The sequence below is a fragment of the Kogia breviceps genome, chromosome 7 (assembly GCF_026419965.1).
Source record: "Kogia breviceps isolate mKogBre1 chromosome 7, mKogBre1 haplotype 1, whole genome shotgun sequence".
NCBI lineage: Eukaryota > Metazoa > Chordata > Mammalia > Artiodactyla > Physeteridae > Kogia > Kogia breviceps.
The window spans coordinates 59,511,404-59,529,559 of NC_081316.1; positions in this window are offsets into that span (position 1 = coordinate 59,511,404).

The following is an 18,156-nucleotide window of genomic DNA, read 5'->3' on the forward strand; positions in this document are numbered from 1 at the left end:
TTGATGCAATATATAAAGCATCAAAGTTGGTACTCTCCATTTTCTCTGACAGTTGGGTAGGGAAAAGTGGTAATAATCCCCATTTGTCTATCAGGAAATTGCTTTTCTGAGAGGCTATGGCTTGAACCTGGAGCCCAGACAGAAATATAGATCTTCTATGGGCTCTTTCACATTGCCCAGACCCTCATGCTGGGTCATGGCATTGATGTATTCATGAGCCTTGCTCCTGATATAAACATTTAAAGGGCTAATGTTTCATTGGCTGACTAGACTTTATCAAAGTATTTGATTGACCTCTGTCTGTCTTTCTTAGTCTTACCATAGCTTCGAAGGCCAATGAAAGTGATGTTTATGCGAAGATACTTTGTCAGCTCCCAGCCCATTATTTCTATAAAATTGTTAACCTTTAAAGAACATAATATTTGTCTACAGTGTTTACAAATACAGTTTCCAGAGCCCATGCCCAGAGCTTCTGATTCAGTAGATTGAGGTAGAGCCAGAAATGTGCAATTCTCATTAGCTCCCAGATGATGTCAATGATTCTGATCTGAGGACCACACAGTGAGTTCCACAAGAGTTTTTGAGGAGCAATATGTAGCTCTTCCAGTTGTCTCTACTCAGAGTCATACACAGCGAAGGAGCAACAACAGGGTACACAATCCAATCTAGAATTTACTGCTCAAATTTTGGTAGTGGGCCAGTTTAGCATCATGTGGGAGCATTTTAGAAATACACACTCTCAGGCCCTGACCTAGACCTGAATATAAATCTGCATTTCAAGAAAATCTCTAGGTAGTTCATATACATATTAGAGGTTGAGACATACTACTTTAGTATGAAATAGCCTAATTGTTTGGTGAATTGCAGTTATTTCTCCTCTCCTTTCTGTTCCATAGCAGGTGGACCCTGTCTTCACCTATTTGAGAAACTACATCCTAAAATGTGTAGTGGTGCTTTATGGTTCAAGTTTACTCATGTAATGAGGGAGGAAAAGAACAGTGTGAATGGTTTTGACAAATCCAATATAATTCTATTGGCTAAAATACAATACTACTCAATCTCTGTATTATTTATACATGAATTTTTATTGTTTAAGTAACAGAATTCTTGGTTTTAAGTAACAAATCTAAACATGTTAGGCAAACAGAGAACTTACTAGAAAAATAATGGTAGAAAATTGTAGAAAAGTAAGGTTTTTAGCTGGACCTCTGGAATGCATGAAGCCAATAATTCAAATGCTTCCAGAATGCTCATCTTTGCATTCCTCTTTCTGCTTCAGTCTCTCAAAGAGACTACATACCTGCATATATTCCAACCTCACCATTGTGGAGGGTCTGAAACTCTTCCTTAGATTCCAGATCAAAAAATCCTAAGGTAGGATTTCAGTTGCCTTGACCTGAGCCTTATTTCCACAGTTGGACAAATCAACCCTGAGACAGAGCATCTTGATCACTAGTCTCCACAGAATGATGAAGAAGAAAGTTCAGAGAGGAAGAGAGGAGAAGCAAGTCGGGGAAAAAAAAAATCAGTACATGTCAGCATGTACTGTAGCAACATTTCAGTGGCTTAATGACAGAGTTTATTTCTCCTTTACTTCCCAGTCCCACTGGCTGTTTGGTAGGTAGCCTTCTGTATAATGGCACCTCAGAACCTCCACTGAGTTTGCTTCAGGAGAGAAAGTATCAGATCACTTGAGCTTTTTAAGGAACAAGCCTGGAAGTGGTAAACATTTCCATCCACATCCCGCTCTCCAGACCACAGAACTATACGTAGTATAGGCTGTGGGCACAAAGAGAAAAGGAATCAGGATTGGTGGTCTGATACTGTTTTCTCTGCTGTATAGATAAAAACAAATCCATATGAGTACTATACTTCTGAGCAAACAAATTGACCTTGTTAAAAGGTAAACTGAACATATTAAAAGTTTTAAGAGTTTATTTGAGCAGAAATTGATTCATATCAAGCAGTGGCAACCACAAGTGAAGCTAGAAGAAAGATTTTTATAGAGAAAAGGTAGAGACAAAGCAAGGAGAGGGGTGGGATAGAGAGGATGGGAGGGAGGCTCAAGAGGGAGGGGGTATGGGGATATATGTATATGTATAGCTGATTCACTTTGTTATACAGCAGACATTAACACAACATTTAAAAGCAATTATACTCCAAAAAAGATTAAAAATAAAAAAGAGCAAGGAAAGTATTTGAGTATAGCTTAATTAGTTGCATTATTTGGGAAAATCTACCAGGCTGTTTTGATGGGTTGTTCTTGAGGCATTTTAGACTCAGGTTTAGGTTTGCTTACATAGGGTAGTAAGACATTAAAGGCACCTCAATCTAATGGCTTCCCTGTTTGATTAATTTAACAACCTTGATGTTCATCTAATTTGGCCAAAATAGTCTCCTCACATATGTATAATTGTGTTCAATCAGCTATCAAGGGAGACATTTACTTTATCCTTATTTCCTCATAGGTTTTCCCTGATTGTCCCTCAAAGCATTGCAATTTTCTACTCTGAAGATGCTTTTGAATTCCATTACTTTTGTCCCTCCTTTCTCACTCAGGTGGATGACTCTGTGAGACAAACAAATTCTATTTTCCCTGACTTCCTAATTCTTCTATTTTTACCTGAGAGTCTTGAAACATACTCTTAGGGAGCATTTGAATGTTAGGGATATAAAAGCAATTTGCTATTAGCAAAAAAATACCAACTTTTGCTTTTTTTTTTTTTGCTTTTTTTTTTTGCGGTACTTGGGCCTCTCACTGTTGTGGCCTCTCCCGTTGTGTAGCACAGGCTCCGGACGCGCAGACTCAGCGGCCATGGTTCACGGGCCCAGCCGCTCCGCGGCATGTGGGATCTTCCCAGACCTGGGCATGAACCCGTGTCCCCTGCATTGGCAGGCGGACTCTCAACAACTGCACCACCAGGGAAACCCACAATTTACTTTTTAAATCAATCATTCAAATATTTACTAAGCTCTGACTCTGAGCCAAAAGGTGTTTTAGACATAAGAACGGTGAACAGCAGCTTTGTTTTATGTATCCTACGTTATTGTGGGAGAGTAGACAGGCAATAAATAAATATATACATAAAAATAATAAGTAAAAGAAATAACCAGACCATGATTAATATAGTGCAGGGGATTAAAATAAGGTGACATAATAAAGTGATTAGTTTATATTGGGTACTTAAGGGAGAAACCTCTCTTAAGAGATAAATGAGATCTAAATGACACAATATATCCAGATATGTCAAGATCACAGAAAGAACCTTCTAGACAGAAGGACTCTCTAGCCCAAAGTTCCTAAGGGGACTTTCCTCCTTTAATTCTTTCTCTTTATAGATGTTCCTCTCACAATTCCCTTGCCTTTTCAATTACACTAGACTTATAGACTTAGCCTAGAAAAATGATTAACCTTATTCCTTTTGTTTACTAAGCTGAAGAATCAGAATTCACATGAGTGGCTGTGTGACAGAAAATTTTTAATAACAAATATTTATTGAGGCTTTAATAATAATAGCAATTAATTATTAAGAATTTACTAAATGGCAAGGATCGTGCTTGTTGCTGGTGATACAAGGACACATAAGACAGATTTCCTTTCTTCAAAATTCACAGTCTATTGGAGGTGACACATGTGCCACAAATACATTACTTTCTTGTGTGATAAGTACAAAAGTGGAAGCATGGATAAGATACAGAGGTAGCACAGATAAAGTAGTGATTTATTCTCCGGGGATAATGTTGATGATTGAGGTATCTAAATAAACTGGGTTTTGATTGTGCGTGGCAGTGGAATGAAGGGGGTACAAGACAGATTAGGGGAGTAGGACTTTCGTAACTTACAAACAGTGTCTCAGTCTCCTACTTTATGGTTAATTAGGTTTAATCCTCCAGATTAAAACTCAGAATGCATTCCATACGTAGCATAGATGTTTAAACTATGCAAAACTGTGCATTAGCCATCACGCTCAAGAGATGCTATTTACATTGCCTCGAAGATGTCAAGACTATGAAGAAAGTCAGAGGTTTGTTCCAGACTGCATACCACATACTCAGAGCAATACAGAATTTTCAGTCCACCCTAGCAGCCATGATCAAAGACCCCTTTTTACATAGGCAGAGACTTAATGGATGGTAAAATTATTTAAGCAATTATGTTTTTTTGTTTTTTTCCCTTAACTAATCCACACTTGTTTCCACTTTATTTGTACCTCAGCTCTGCTATTTTAAAGAACCATTCATTGGAATGCAGAACACATACTTTAAAGGAAAAAACATTATTTTTCTGACTCTTCCCCTTTATAGACTAATTTATACAGTAATGCGTGGCCAAACTGTGCTTCCTTTAAGAAAAAGAAAAAAGAAAAAGTAAAGATGAAGAAGAGCAAGTCCTAAAAATTCTATGAAAGTTTGAGGCATTCACTTCGAAATGTCAGAAATGCCAAACACTCGCCTGTACATCTAAGAACACAGAAGGCTCTTATTTACTGAAAGTAATTATCTGAAAACTCGGTAAAGTTCAACATTTTTAGCTGAATTCTACCAATACTCAGAACCTCATTATACGACAACTTATCCAAAGAAAGATATTTGGTCAAAAAGACCTTGTTTGAGGATATTCACTGCTACTCTTTGTGGAAATATTTATCATATTTAAATATGATGTAAAGATTGAATTTAACTTGATATTTAGGCTATTATTAAGCTGACAGTGGTATCTTCTTTGACTTCATTGCCAACTGATAATTTGAATGCTTTAAGTAGTTTTCTGTACATACTACTATTTCTCTGGATTTAGTGCATTTTCAGAATCTCCAAGGCATTCACAAATAACTTAAGAGACAGGCTGTGTTCTCAAGGTGCTAAATAGCTAGGAAGAAAGAAGAAATATGCAAAAGCAAATAATATATGTACTTTAGAAATGAAGAACTTGAGTCTTCTGTAGTTTAAATACAACAAACACGTATTTATCAAATATTGTATATACAACACAATCCTTGGGATCATTAGTATTTAAGTGTGTCTCTGGGCTGTCTGCATGTCTCAGATATATAGTAAATGTAGCAAATTTTCCAGCAAAAACAAAGCCAGTCCTTGCAGATAGATAATTGGGGCAAAAATGTTCATGAGCTATTAACAGTTTCTATTGTTTAACCACACCTCTGCGTTACAGAGAATTAACAGAAAATGGATGTTGGAAATTAAACTGACAAATGTTGCATAATCAGCATTGTTTCTGTATTTTTTTAAACTTGTTTAAACTAGTGTGGAACACCTTTTTTTGGTTCTTCCTTGACTTTGTGACTCTGAAGGGACCTAATGGATTTTAATAAAACATAGGGTTATAAAATTACTGAATTTATAGCCTAGGCTCTGTGCATTTCTTCCTTTGGTAGGGCATATTAACCTGTGAGTGTATATTCTGCCTATTTGTTATGAGAGATGCTAAATGAGTCAATATTGCATCAATAATTCAAGGAGTAATTTAGTTGCATAATTGTATTTTATTGCATTAAAGCTTTCAGTTACTTTGGTCTAAAGCATATCTGTTCTGATGTAACAGTGCGATAGGAATCCTCTTTATACAAAGCTTTGTAATTATTATTAAGTATTTCAAAATCACCAGAAATATACCAAATATAGAGAAAAGGAGCCTTGCGAAAAGAATGTCCAGATCATATGGTAGATTAAAGTATATGAGAGCTTTTTTCTCCTTTTCTATATAGATACCATTCTGCTCGAAATATTAGATTTCCCTTTGCCAGGCTTATATTTAATTCTGAGCCCTTGCCATCAAGCTGTGACCTCACCAGCCCAGAGCAAATTTGAAATACCAGCCATAACAATAATTATAAATATAGGTTGGAGATATACAATTTTCAAAGTGCTTTTGAATCCATTATCCCCTTGGCTCTTTGCAATAATCTTCTGCCTTTGATGGTGTGGTTCATTACATTTCAGAAATGAGGAAGTTGTGGCAGGGATGCTGTTCTTCCTGCCCCAAATTACAAGCCAGCCAACGTGGGGTCAGCTTTTAAATTAAGATCTTCTGGCTTCATATCTTTGGATTCATATGTTTGTACCTTGTCCAAGTTGGTACCCTGTGTTTAATCTGGCTCTGTTTATAGAGCACATTTTGGTTTTTGGCTTTCTGTGACTGTTTGATGCAGGCACTGTTCAAATCTGATGGGAATATTCACATTTTCTAAAGGATAAGTGTGTTCCTAGAGTTTCTCCCTAAACTATTTAGATGTGGTATTGTGCTTTAACATTTTGTCAAAAGACTGGTTACCTTTTTTGTTCTTGTTGATAAAAATATAACCACATTTAGAGCAGAATATCTTGCCCAAAGCCTCTTCCTTAGACTGCGGTGTCTATTTGATGAGGGTGGGTCTCAGTATGATACTTATGGAGCTTGATATGGATTTCTTCTCCATTAGCTTTTGCATTTTTATTCTATGCAATTGTCTTAATTTCCTTGCCTCTTTATCTAGAGGAATCATTCAAAATATCAAAGTATTAATTTAACATAAGACTAAAGGCTTAGCATTTTGGTCAGTCTGACAAGTGGTATGCTTCAATTAGCTTATTATTCTAATGTATTTTAGAAAAATTAATAAATATTCAAGAATCCTTTACCAGAGCTTAAGACATAAATATCCTATTTTATCTTATTATGTGTTTATAATAATTTTAATATTTACTCTAGAAAGTAACACTTGGCATGCCATATATGAGACAGATTTGTGGGGACATAAAAGGTTAACAAAAATAGGGTCTGTATTAGAACATAAGGTTCATAGTTTCCTTTGATTTTGATATACTGTAAATCCTTTATTCATTAAGTGCATAGTGGATGCCTATTATGTGAGAGGTACTATATTGGACACTGTAGTGAACAAGAGAACATGATCGCTGCCTTAATGAGCTTAAAATCTATCAGGGAATGATTGAATGAGAGTTTCACTTATGAAATAGGGATCTTGCACTTAAAATATAGTCTACTACTTATTCTAATACCTTGAAACTGTGATTGTCAGTGAGAGTTTATACATATCATTACCAGCACATGGCGTGAGCGTTGCTATTGTCTGTTTCTCTGGGGCTCTTCTCTGCCTTATCCATCGTTTTTAAAATAAATTTATATATATATTTATTTATTTATGGCTGCGTTGGGCCTTCATTGCTACACACGGGCTTCCTTTAGTTGCAGTGAGTGAGGGCTACTCTTCATTGTGGTGCGTGGGCTTCTCGTCATGTTGGCTTCTCTTGTTGTAGAGCACTGTCTCTAGGCATGTGAGCTTCAGTAGTTGTGGCATACAGGCTCAGTAGTTGTGGCTCACAGGCTCTAGAGCACAGGCTCAGTAGTTGTGGTGCACGGGCTTAGTTGTTCCACGGCATGTGGGATCTTCCTGGACCAGGGCTTGAACCCGTGTCCCCTGTATTGGCAGGTGGATTCTTAACCACTGTGTCACTAGGGAAGACCCCTCTGCCTTATCTTTCTAATCTTTGCAATAAATCTAGGACACAGAAGACATAACTTGTTTATTTCTTGTCCTGTTATTTTGTTTTAATATTTCAGAGTTTTAAAAGTTCCTAATTTTCCAATGCCTACGTGTATTTTGTTATTTCTTGAAAATAAATAGTAGGGCTATTTTATTTCTGTCTTGTGAAAGAAGATATTTATGTTGGAATATATTTACAGTAATGTAAGTCTTTAAGGTTCAGGAAAAGGGATGTGTTTTTTCATCTACAGCATTTACATAATGAGGTTCATCATGTGAAAATATGATATGAAACTACGAATTCTCTCAGAACAAAGTTTAGGGCTTGGCCATTTTAATCTTCCTGACCTAGCAGAGTACCTAGTAGATGCTCATTACATGTTTGATAAATAAATTTAGAAGAATGTAATAACAGTATAAAGAAATAGAATTGAAGGTATTTTTAAACATAAACTCCTTACTTTGATGATAAAGTTTAAAAATGTTAATTTAGTGATGAAAATTGTGTTTCTACCTACATTTGTGCAGCTACAGTCTATGATTTTTCTACCATACTGTGTAACCTACTTTGAAGTACTGAAGAGGATTTCTCTCTTATTGATTCCTGTAGTAAATGCTGTGGTATGCTGCCCAGATCCCCCCTTAAGAATGGAGGCATTTACTGAGGCATTATCCCACCTTCATAATTGTGGGCTGCCATGAGTATTGGGTGCTAAAATCTCACATCTGAGTCCTTCTCCAGGAATTGCCTTCAGCTGAAGTGTGTTGTATCAGCTAAGGTTATGTCTCTTCCCTGGGAGAAGCCCACATCTCCTGGTCGATAAGTGAAATACAAAGGTCTGAACTCCTTGCTTTAATTCAAGATAACTTTGAAGAGTTGTCCTAGCTCAAGAGTTCCCATAGAATATGCTGAAGGCTCTGTTAAAATTACATCTTAGTTCAACTCTGCCTCTGCCCAAACCTACTTCTGCAACTCCCATCCAGGTGTATTTTCCCAAACACTCTCCAATAAACCTCTTGTATGCAAATATCTGCCTAATAGTCGATTTCCTGGGAAATGTAATTGTGGATGATTGTTATTTGAAATGGTCCTGGAATCAGACTTTAAAATGGGATTTTGGAGCTGATCACCCTCCAGGCACTTGGCAGTACAGTGATAGATGGAGTACTTATAGCCCCTGGCATTGTTAAAATTCTCTGGTAGTAAACTGGGGTGGGATACCAGGGAAGGTAATGCACTGAGGGGCCCAATAGCTCAGGCCTTTGGAAGGTTTGAGGAAGTAGCAATTATAAGGAATATGCAGTTGAATGGCTCTTGCTGGGTGCTATTGTTGGATTGGAAAAGATAATGAAAGACTAGAAATTTTTAATCACCAATTAAAGCCAAACTGTCAAAGCCAGAGGGCCTCCTTGGCAGCATATAAAAAGATTCTCATCTGCTACACCTGGAGGGCAGACACAGTTAAGGCTCAGGTCCAGTACTCAATTAAATGGGTCATAGAGCTACAAAAATTACTAAATTCTCATACGCAGCAAGTCGGCTAAGCCAAAGTCAGGACCTTGAATAGGGAGAAATGAGATATTAAAGTTTAGAATGAGAATATCTGGGTTGATCCACTTGCAAACTTTGTGCCTTTACATTCCACTGAAACTTCTGGGCTTGCAGAAGTGGCTCAGACCTTTCTGCTAAAGGTGGTGCTCTCTCATTGCTTGAGGATGAAGTGGAAATCGTTGCCTTGCAAGACAATAGGCACACACTTCAGGATTTACCTCTACCTCCCCTTCTGGCTACCAAGCCAACAGCTAGGATTGGATTACAATATAATTTGGCTAGTGAGGTGCTGTTTCTATAGAAAGAAAGTGATTAAACACCTAAAGAGTCCAAATGCCTAACTAACATAAGCCAGGAGACTATGTGGATTCTGACGATGTGATGCCCTGGCAAGGGTGAAACAGTAGATAAGGAAAAGCTTATCTACAAATATTTGTTGATACAGGTGCATCCCTCAAGATACAAATTTAACACCTTGGCAAGGACCCTGGGAGAGATAGTTGTAGGTCTAGGAAGATACGCATGCTCTTAGAAACTTGGAGAAAAGACGAGTAAGAAAGCCAGAAATACTGCAGAAGATGGTGGAAAAATGGATCAAATGGCTCAGAGCCATGAACATGTTAGCATGAATAGGGTACATAAGGCCAGAAGACAGCAAAGGAGGGCCTGGAGGGCAATCCATTTACCAAAGCTATGAAGGGTGTCTTAATTAAAGAGGAACCAGCATTACTGAGAAGCAGGGTAATGATGGGAAATTCTATCAGAGATATGGACTTCCTGATAGTATTAGGGATAATAGGATTCTTAATGAGTAGAGGCCAGGTGATGGCACTTAGTCAAAAGCAGGTATATTCAATTATCTCATGTTACATCTATGGCTGCTTAGGGCATGGGAGTGCTATCTTAGTACCAGCTCACAAAGAAAGATAGCAACAGTGTCCTTACAAGAAGAGCTGCTTGTGATATATCTAGTCATTCACTCTGTTTGGAAAGACTAGTGCCCCAAGATAAGAATATGTATGGAAACTTGAGCAATAGAAAATGACTTTATTAGTTGTTCAGGTGTTTGGAAGAAGAGTTAGAAGATAAAAACAAAAAGTTCTAAGGTAGATCCCAGGAAGAAGTACTGACAAGAATCCCGGAGGAACTATTCCCATATGGGATGAACTTACTATATAAAGAAAGTAGATCTGAGTCAAGTGGACTATAGTGGACACTGTGGTCCACCACCCAGTTTTCCCTTTCTGACTAAGACATTCATTTTCCCATCTTCCTGGATTGTTGTTGGCTGATGGCTGGTAGTCTGGGAATTTCTGTATGCTGCAGGGTGATGCTTGGCCCAAATTCACCTCACCTGTCCTGGGGCAGCCTGAATCCAATGACTGGTTAATATGGGGTATACAAAGATCCAGTCTCCTTGCTTCAATTTAGGCCTAATCTGAAGGGCCAGCCCAACTCCCAAGCTCCTCTAGGATCAGCTGAGCCCTCTGTTGCAACTGCATCCCAGTTTAATGGCTCCCTAATTCTGCTTTCCTCCACCCCTTTACAAATAGCATTTTCAAGAGTACATCCCAATAATCTTCAAGCACAGAAATCTCAGAGATTATAACTTAGTATGTGTGATAGACAGGATAATGACTCCCTCTCAAAAATGTCTATCTACACCCTAATCCCCAGAACCTATGAATATGTTATCTTATATTACAAAAGGGACTTGGCTGATGTGATTACGTTTAAGAGTCTTAAAATGGAAAGATTATCCTGGATTATTCTAGGTAAACTCAATGTAATCACAAAGGTCCTTATAATAGGGAGGCAAAAGGTTGAAGGCAGAAGAAGGAGTTGGGAAGATGGATATGCAGAGATCAAAGTGATGTGCTTCAAAGTTGGGGGAAAGGGCTCTAAGCCAAGAGTAAAGGTAGCCTATAGAAACTAGAGGAGATAAGGAAACATTCTCCCCTGAAACCTCCAGAAGGAAAGCTAAAAATTTTGATTTTGGACTTTGACCTCCAGATATTTCATAGAATACATTTATGTTGTATTAAGCCACTAAATTTGTGCTAATTTATTAGTGCAGCAATAGGAAATGAATACAACACAGTAACACTTTAGCCTTCATTTGCAATTCATTCAACATGTCTATATTGGCTAATTATAGTTGTAGTAATTTTGTGTGTAGTAATTGTGTGGTCAAATTAGAGAAAACACACGATTATACAAATTAAGTGTACCTTTCACCAATGTATGAGATTCTTTAAAAAAAAAAATCAAACCACTTTCCATTACTTACTACATTCTATACTTTTTTTTTCAAATGACTCTGTTGCAAATTTTGTTTTATGTTTAATTTGTGAAATTTTTAACATCTTCTAATTATGACTAGTTGGAAAAACTGAGGTCAGAACACTCAAAACAATTAGCTTTGTTATATTAGGAAAATCTTGACCAAAGGGAAAGGCAGATTTTAGTTCCAATCTAGAGTCACCTCTGTGTGAGATATTCTCATCTCTATACTGAAAGAGAAATAATGATAATTAAAAAATAATTGCAGTTGGTAGCTTTGAGTACTTACTCTGTCCCCAGGACCACATTAATCATGTTGCATGTATTACCTAACCTAAACCTATGAATAGCTGATGGGAATATATGACTTTCTGGGATGGATTTAAGAATAAATGAATATACATCAAGCATAATGCTTGACACCCAACTTATGCTTAATTACTAGGAATTCCTACAATTGCCCATATTCCCACTTTAAGATAAATAGGAAGTTTCAATAAAAGAGGGGGGAAGAAAGCAGTCCTTTGGTCTTAAGAAAGAGAAATGAAATATGATTTGATACTTGGTCCACACATGAGAAATGGTCCTGAGAGAGATCACAGGATAGCCTCTATGAAGATAAAGATGGTCACAGTCCAGCTTAGGAACAAAAATGGCAGTATTTTTTACTTCTTGCTGTGGACCAAAAAAAATGCTATCTGTCATTTTAGTAAATGACAAACGTTGCCCGTCTCAGCCACTGTAGCCACCCCAGAATCATATGGTATACCCTGAGAAGAATTCAGGATGGAGAAGAACAGGCTAGTGGCCCTAGATCGTTAAGATGCATATCAAAGGAATAATTTCAATGAGTACAGGCTCTTGCATCTTCCCACACATAGAAAATCACTAAAATCATTAATTTGAGATATTTGTTTTAGTGATTAGTAGTAACCTTTTGATGTTCAACAACATGTTTTTGTTTTTGTTTTTGTTTCATCAAAAAATCCTATTATCCTGGCTCCTACATTACCTCTTTGGAACAGTTCCTTAGAACAGAGTGATGTGAGGACCTGTCTCCGGGGCTGTAGTCCTCAATAGGGCCACCAAATAAAACATAACTTGCAACTTTTAGGGTGTGCATTTTTTTTCAGTCGACATTTCCGTAGTCAACCAATAGCTACCTCTATTGAAGGTCATATACTGAATCAGGATAAATTTTTGCTTGAATATTTATGACTGTGTTTTTAATTGCATGTTTTTTTTAAATGTAAATTATTTGCCTTTGCCATAGAGCAAGAGCAACATCTTAGAAAATGCTTTTTGGTGAGAGCTGCTCACACTCTTCACAGACATGCTTCTTTGGATTTCTCTTTTTTCTCCATTGCTACTATTTGTCAAGATTTATTTTGACTTTTAAAACATCACTGATAGATATATGATGTGCTTAAATCTATATATCTCTTTAGTTACCTCACTGTTCTCTTTTATTTAAAGTAATACTGTTATGTCTTCTCCAATTTCAAACCCATATTACATTGAAACAATACACAATCTCTCTACATACTATATATTCATGATTCAAGGATACTTTTATAATCAAGATAAAATCCATCTCTGTCAAGAATTAGCAATTCTCTACTCCCACCCCCACCTGACTCTGAAAACCTCTCTAAGTTAGAGTCCTATCCATTTGTATGTTTAATTCAAATATCTGTTACACATGCTATCTATGTGTGGCATTGGAGTCCTATTAATTTCAATTGAAATGGAGGAAATATTTGATATCCTCAAGCCAGGACTGACTGTGACTAGATCAGATGATCAGTGGGTTCACTTCAACAAATATTCCAGGTTGTCTCTTTCAAAGATCTCTCAATATAAGTATGGTAGAGAAGGCATGTCTTGGCCCAGCAGCAGTGGGTAAAGATGAAAGGAGGGAGAAAACAAGATTGACAGGCAAAGGAAAGTTACACAGAGAAGCAAAAAAGATCTTCTGGATAGAGTGCTTTGGCTTCAACTAAAGGATAGGAGATTTGCAAATGCCATTTCTTCCAATGCGATCCAGTCATATAGGCGGTTGCTGCTGCCAACCAGAAGCATCACTGTTGATAATCATGATGATCATATGAATATCATGTGCCATTTGTCAAGCATCCACACTATTTGTACTACACTTTCTGCTAAACGGTTCATACCAATGATGACATTTAATTCTATAGAATAAGTGCTGTATTGTCATACCAGTTTTACAGATAAGTAAATGGAAGAAGTTTGAGAGATATCAAGTAACTTGTGGAAGTCACACAGCTAGTAATACCTGGAGCCGAGTTTCAAACCCATTACCTGAATATGAATTTATTCCATTATATTAAAATGCCTCCTAAACCTTTTACTTCAGTCATCTTGTGGGCACTGCAGCCCTAATCTTCCTCTGTTTTTAATTAAAAGCTAATTGTAAAAACAACATTAAAAACTTTTCCAGCAAAAATATAAAGCACTTTCTCTTGTCATCTGAAGGAAATCAATTTTTTTCTTTGCTTGCATATGTATTTTATTATAGCCAACATCGTAGGAGAGATGGAGGCTTGTGTGTGTCTTCACTCAATGACTGTCTTCTCTGCAGAATGCCAGGCCTTCCCCAGTCATCACTATTATAAACTCTGATGCTTCTGGCTTAGCCTTCTGGGTATATCATGAAGTGATTTTTCAATTAAAAAATGCAAGATAAATTCAGAATTTGGGTTTGTTTGTCATTACTTTCTAGTAGCATGGGTTTGGGGGAAAGGAAACAATAAGAAGTTTGATTTTAGAAGGTTAAGTTTGAAACCCTTACTTAACATTGAGGGACACAAAGAAATTATGTTTTGGATGGGGACATTGGAAGAGGAATAATTCTTGGATACGAGCTGTGTCTTATGCTGGATGTTCTCTCTCACACAGAGCCTGTGATTGTGCTTGGCTTATGGTAGGCACTCAAAGCCTACTGTGTGGTTGACCATAAATGCAGTGGGCTAATGAACATTTCAGTGGTTCTAAAGATTCTTTAAATTTGTAGTATTATATGAAGACTAAATTGCCTTATTACATTAGATTAAGATAGGATAGAAAATGAACACAAATGCCAAGAGCATGATTTAAAAAAAAAAAAAAAAAAGAGGAAAGAAAGACTTCATGATGTCTGTACTCCTGCTTATATAACCACTACTCATACCAGTTAGGGATTCCTATTTGTAGAAATAAATCATGGTCAAGTTTTCAGACCAGCCTTGGGCACATACTCTAATTTTCTGTTCCCTTCTATGACTTGTGATTATATGACATGATTGGATATTCCAGGATGATTTTGATTTTGAGAATGTTATTGTATTCATTTGTGTCTGATCTTGTACCTTGGTTTCTATAATAGGAAATAGGATAACCACACAATTAGAGACCAGAAGAGACCTAAAAAATCATCTAGTTCACTCTCTTCATTGAGTTTTCAAATTGAGTTCAAGACAGATGAATTATGATGTCCAAGGTAACATAGTAAAAGTTAATGAGTTAAACCAGAAATTAATTTGTAAAAACTCATTAAAGAACTTTGTGAATGATAGTAGGGGGATATAAAATAAGAACACTGCATAGCGCCAGCCTCAAGGTACTCATGTTAAGTGTTCTTGCCCTGATAAGAGAAAGAAATGGTTGATAAGACCAAACATATGCTAAAGAACAAAAGAAAGAGCGAACAAATCAGTGGAGGTTTGTAGAGTTTTTGGAAGATTGGAAAAGTCAATTAAAACTGGGATGTAAAATATCTTGAATGTTAGACTAGGGCTTCTCCATCTTTAATGTGCATGTGAATTACCTGGATATTTTGTTCAAATTGCAGATTCTGATTTCATAGGTCTGGGATGGGGCCGGAGATTCTGCATTTCTTAAAAGCTCTAAAGTACTTCTGATGCTGCTGGATTATAGATGCAAAAGGTGTTCATGTAGGAAAGAGTTAGATGACTTATGAATAATGTGTATTCGTCTAACGCTTTCTTTGTGTGAGTTTCTCAGTGGAAAATTTGCTGCTGCTTCTTTATGACATTTAAATTATCCCCATTCATAGACTGAGAAGCTATGTGAAGAGAGTCTTATAAAGTAATATTTTAAAAAGAACCTACAATTCTTGACTACTTGTGTTTTACCCACAAGACCAAATTACTTCTCAGTTTCATGCTGTGTGAATAATAACCCAAAGCCATAAATTTTCTTTAAATCTCTAGTTACGTTTTATTTAAGATTCTCTTTGTATAGCCCATATCTTTATATTTGTAACTTACTCATATTCCAGTTTTTGGCATACACAGGCTCTTGATCACTTCTGTAGGTCCCATTTAATATTAATTAATAGGACAACAATTAATGCTAATTTCACATGTCAGTAATTGTGACCAATGCTCAGGAAGATATACTAATATTACATGTACGATTTTTTGACAAGAATTTTAAAGTCCACTTGGAGGAAACAAACCAAAATTTTTGAAACAAATGACAATTACATTATATGCTATAGCATAGACTAATTATTGGATATGGAGTTAAAAGGTAGTCAGGCAAATTCTGACAGTGGATAGATGTGAGATTTGACAGTGAATTACCCTACTTCTCTGAGTCTCTATTTTCTCATTGGCTAAAAAGACATAGTAGTAACAATATTATAGAATTATTGTGGGGTATAATTAGAAAACATACACATAAATATCTAGTCCAAGGAGAGGCAGTATGAAGTAATGATTAAAGGCATAGCTTTCAGAACTAGATTACCTGACTTTATAACCTTGGTTCTAGCACTTACTCTGAGATTTCAGGTGAGTTTCTTAACCTCTACATGCCTCAGTTTTCTCATTTAGAAAATGGAAATAGCAATAATACTAACCCGTAGGTGTGAAGAAAAGTTACTCTCAGTTATCTAAGTAAATATAGGTTGTTCAGTGTTATCAATGCTCTAATATAGGTAAATGTAAAATAAAGTGAGGGCCACAGGGAGGAAGTTATTATCCTGGGAAATCAGGGCTAGCCCTCACATTCATGTATTTAACAAATATGGATAAAGTGCCTAGTATAAGTCAGGTCCTAGTCTATATACTCCCTGGGGAATAGAAAAATAGACAAGAAAACTCCCACGTAGAATTTATATTCAAAAGAAGACAGTATTAGAGTATTGAAGTATACGTAGTGTTCAGATGAAAGTACAGAACCTGATGGTTTCTTTATATTAGTTTTTTTAGGTGGACTAATTACTTGCCAAGGGCTCCCTGCAAAGAAATATCAGGACTGGGCAAATATTGGATGCAAGTCAAATAATCTTGCAATATCTTCTCACAACACTCCACTGTGATTAGAGACTGCAAGGGGGAGGGGATTGAGCTGTGCTGCCCCCGGATCCCTTGAGTCCTTTGATACATTTAGCCTTTGAACTAACTTCTGCATATCATTTAGAGGGAGAAAGAACTTTTAGGGTTATCTTCTGCCTTCTCCTACTCTATTTGGCTGGAAAAAACACAATGCTTTTGTAGCATGTGAATATTGATCATGCATTTTGTATGTTTTGAAATGGATTTACCTGAATTTACATTAGTGGCCTGGGAGTGCAAGGCATCAGAACAAGTTGGGGAAGTTTGAGCTCAGCCCAGCTAGAGCTGGTTGGTACTGAGTTAGCAGGACCAATCTTGTGCCTTCCTGCCAACTTTTCTTTCTCAAATAATGCTAGCATCAGGCTACAGACCAGGCTTCCTGCTGGATGTTGAAGATTTTCCTGCTGTTCTTTCCCACTGAGTCATCAAGAGAGATTTTGATTGATATTACATATGCATCAAGGAAATATGCTATGGCAAGGAAGCCAATTTATCCTCAGATTTCTGACCAAACAGTGTGATTCATCATTCTTTCTAGTGGGATGTGATTAAGATGGTCCTTAGCTATAGCTTTTTGGAAATGTAAGTTGGTACAGAATGTTTAAAAGGAAATTATAGAAAATCTTCCTTCTTACCTGGGAATCCTACCTCCATCAGTAATGGGAAATGGAATTTAGAAGCAGCAAACTTGGTTTTCAATCCTATTATACTCCTCAACAGTTCTGAAAAAGTCTCTTTGACCTCTCTGAGCCTCAGTTGCCTCATCAGTAAAATATCATTTTGTGTCAGAGGGGTTCAAATGGGATAAAGTATCTAAAGTTATTAGCACAGAAGCTGAAATAGAGTGGGTAGCTCTGACAAAACAGCCCCTTTTCCCTCTTCCTTGAAATGTACTCTGCTTAATTTAGATGTGTATTCTTTCTTCTCAATATCTTTGTTCATATTTCTGCATCAGAAAATATGTACATATAAACTCTTATTTTTTGTCCGGTGAACATTTATTAAGCACACATTATTTTCTAAGCATTTTATAAGCCACCAGAAATAGAAGAAAGTTACTGCTTTCAGTATCCTGAAATGCATTTCCTTCTGGGAAGAGATAGTACAGGGAGACGGCATGACCTTCACAGTATGGGGACCACTGAGTTCTATTGTGGAGCTTTCTTCTAAGAGTTCTATTAGGCACTACAAGTCTTCAGTGCTTGGACATTTTACAGAGTTAACATTGTCCCTGTTTGAGCTTTACAAAAACTCTATGTGGCAGGAAAGGTGCAGCAGATAGCCTCATTTTACAGAGGAGATAAACCAAAAGCTAAAATGTCTTGATCAAGGTAACACGATTGCTTCCGTCACATGAATAGCTTAGCCTTAGACTCTAAGCTCAAGTGTCTTTTACATTTGTTTTTCTTACTTCTTAAATATCTAACTTTTGACATAATTTTATTCACCT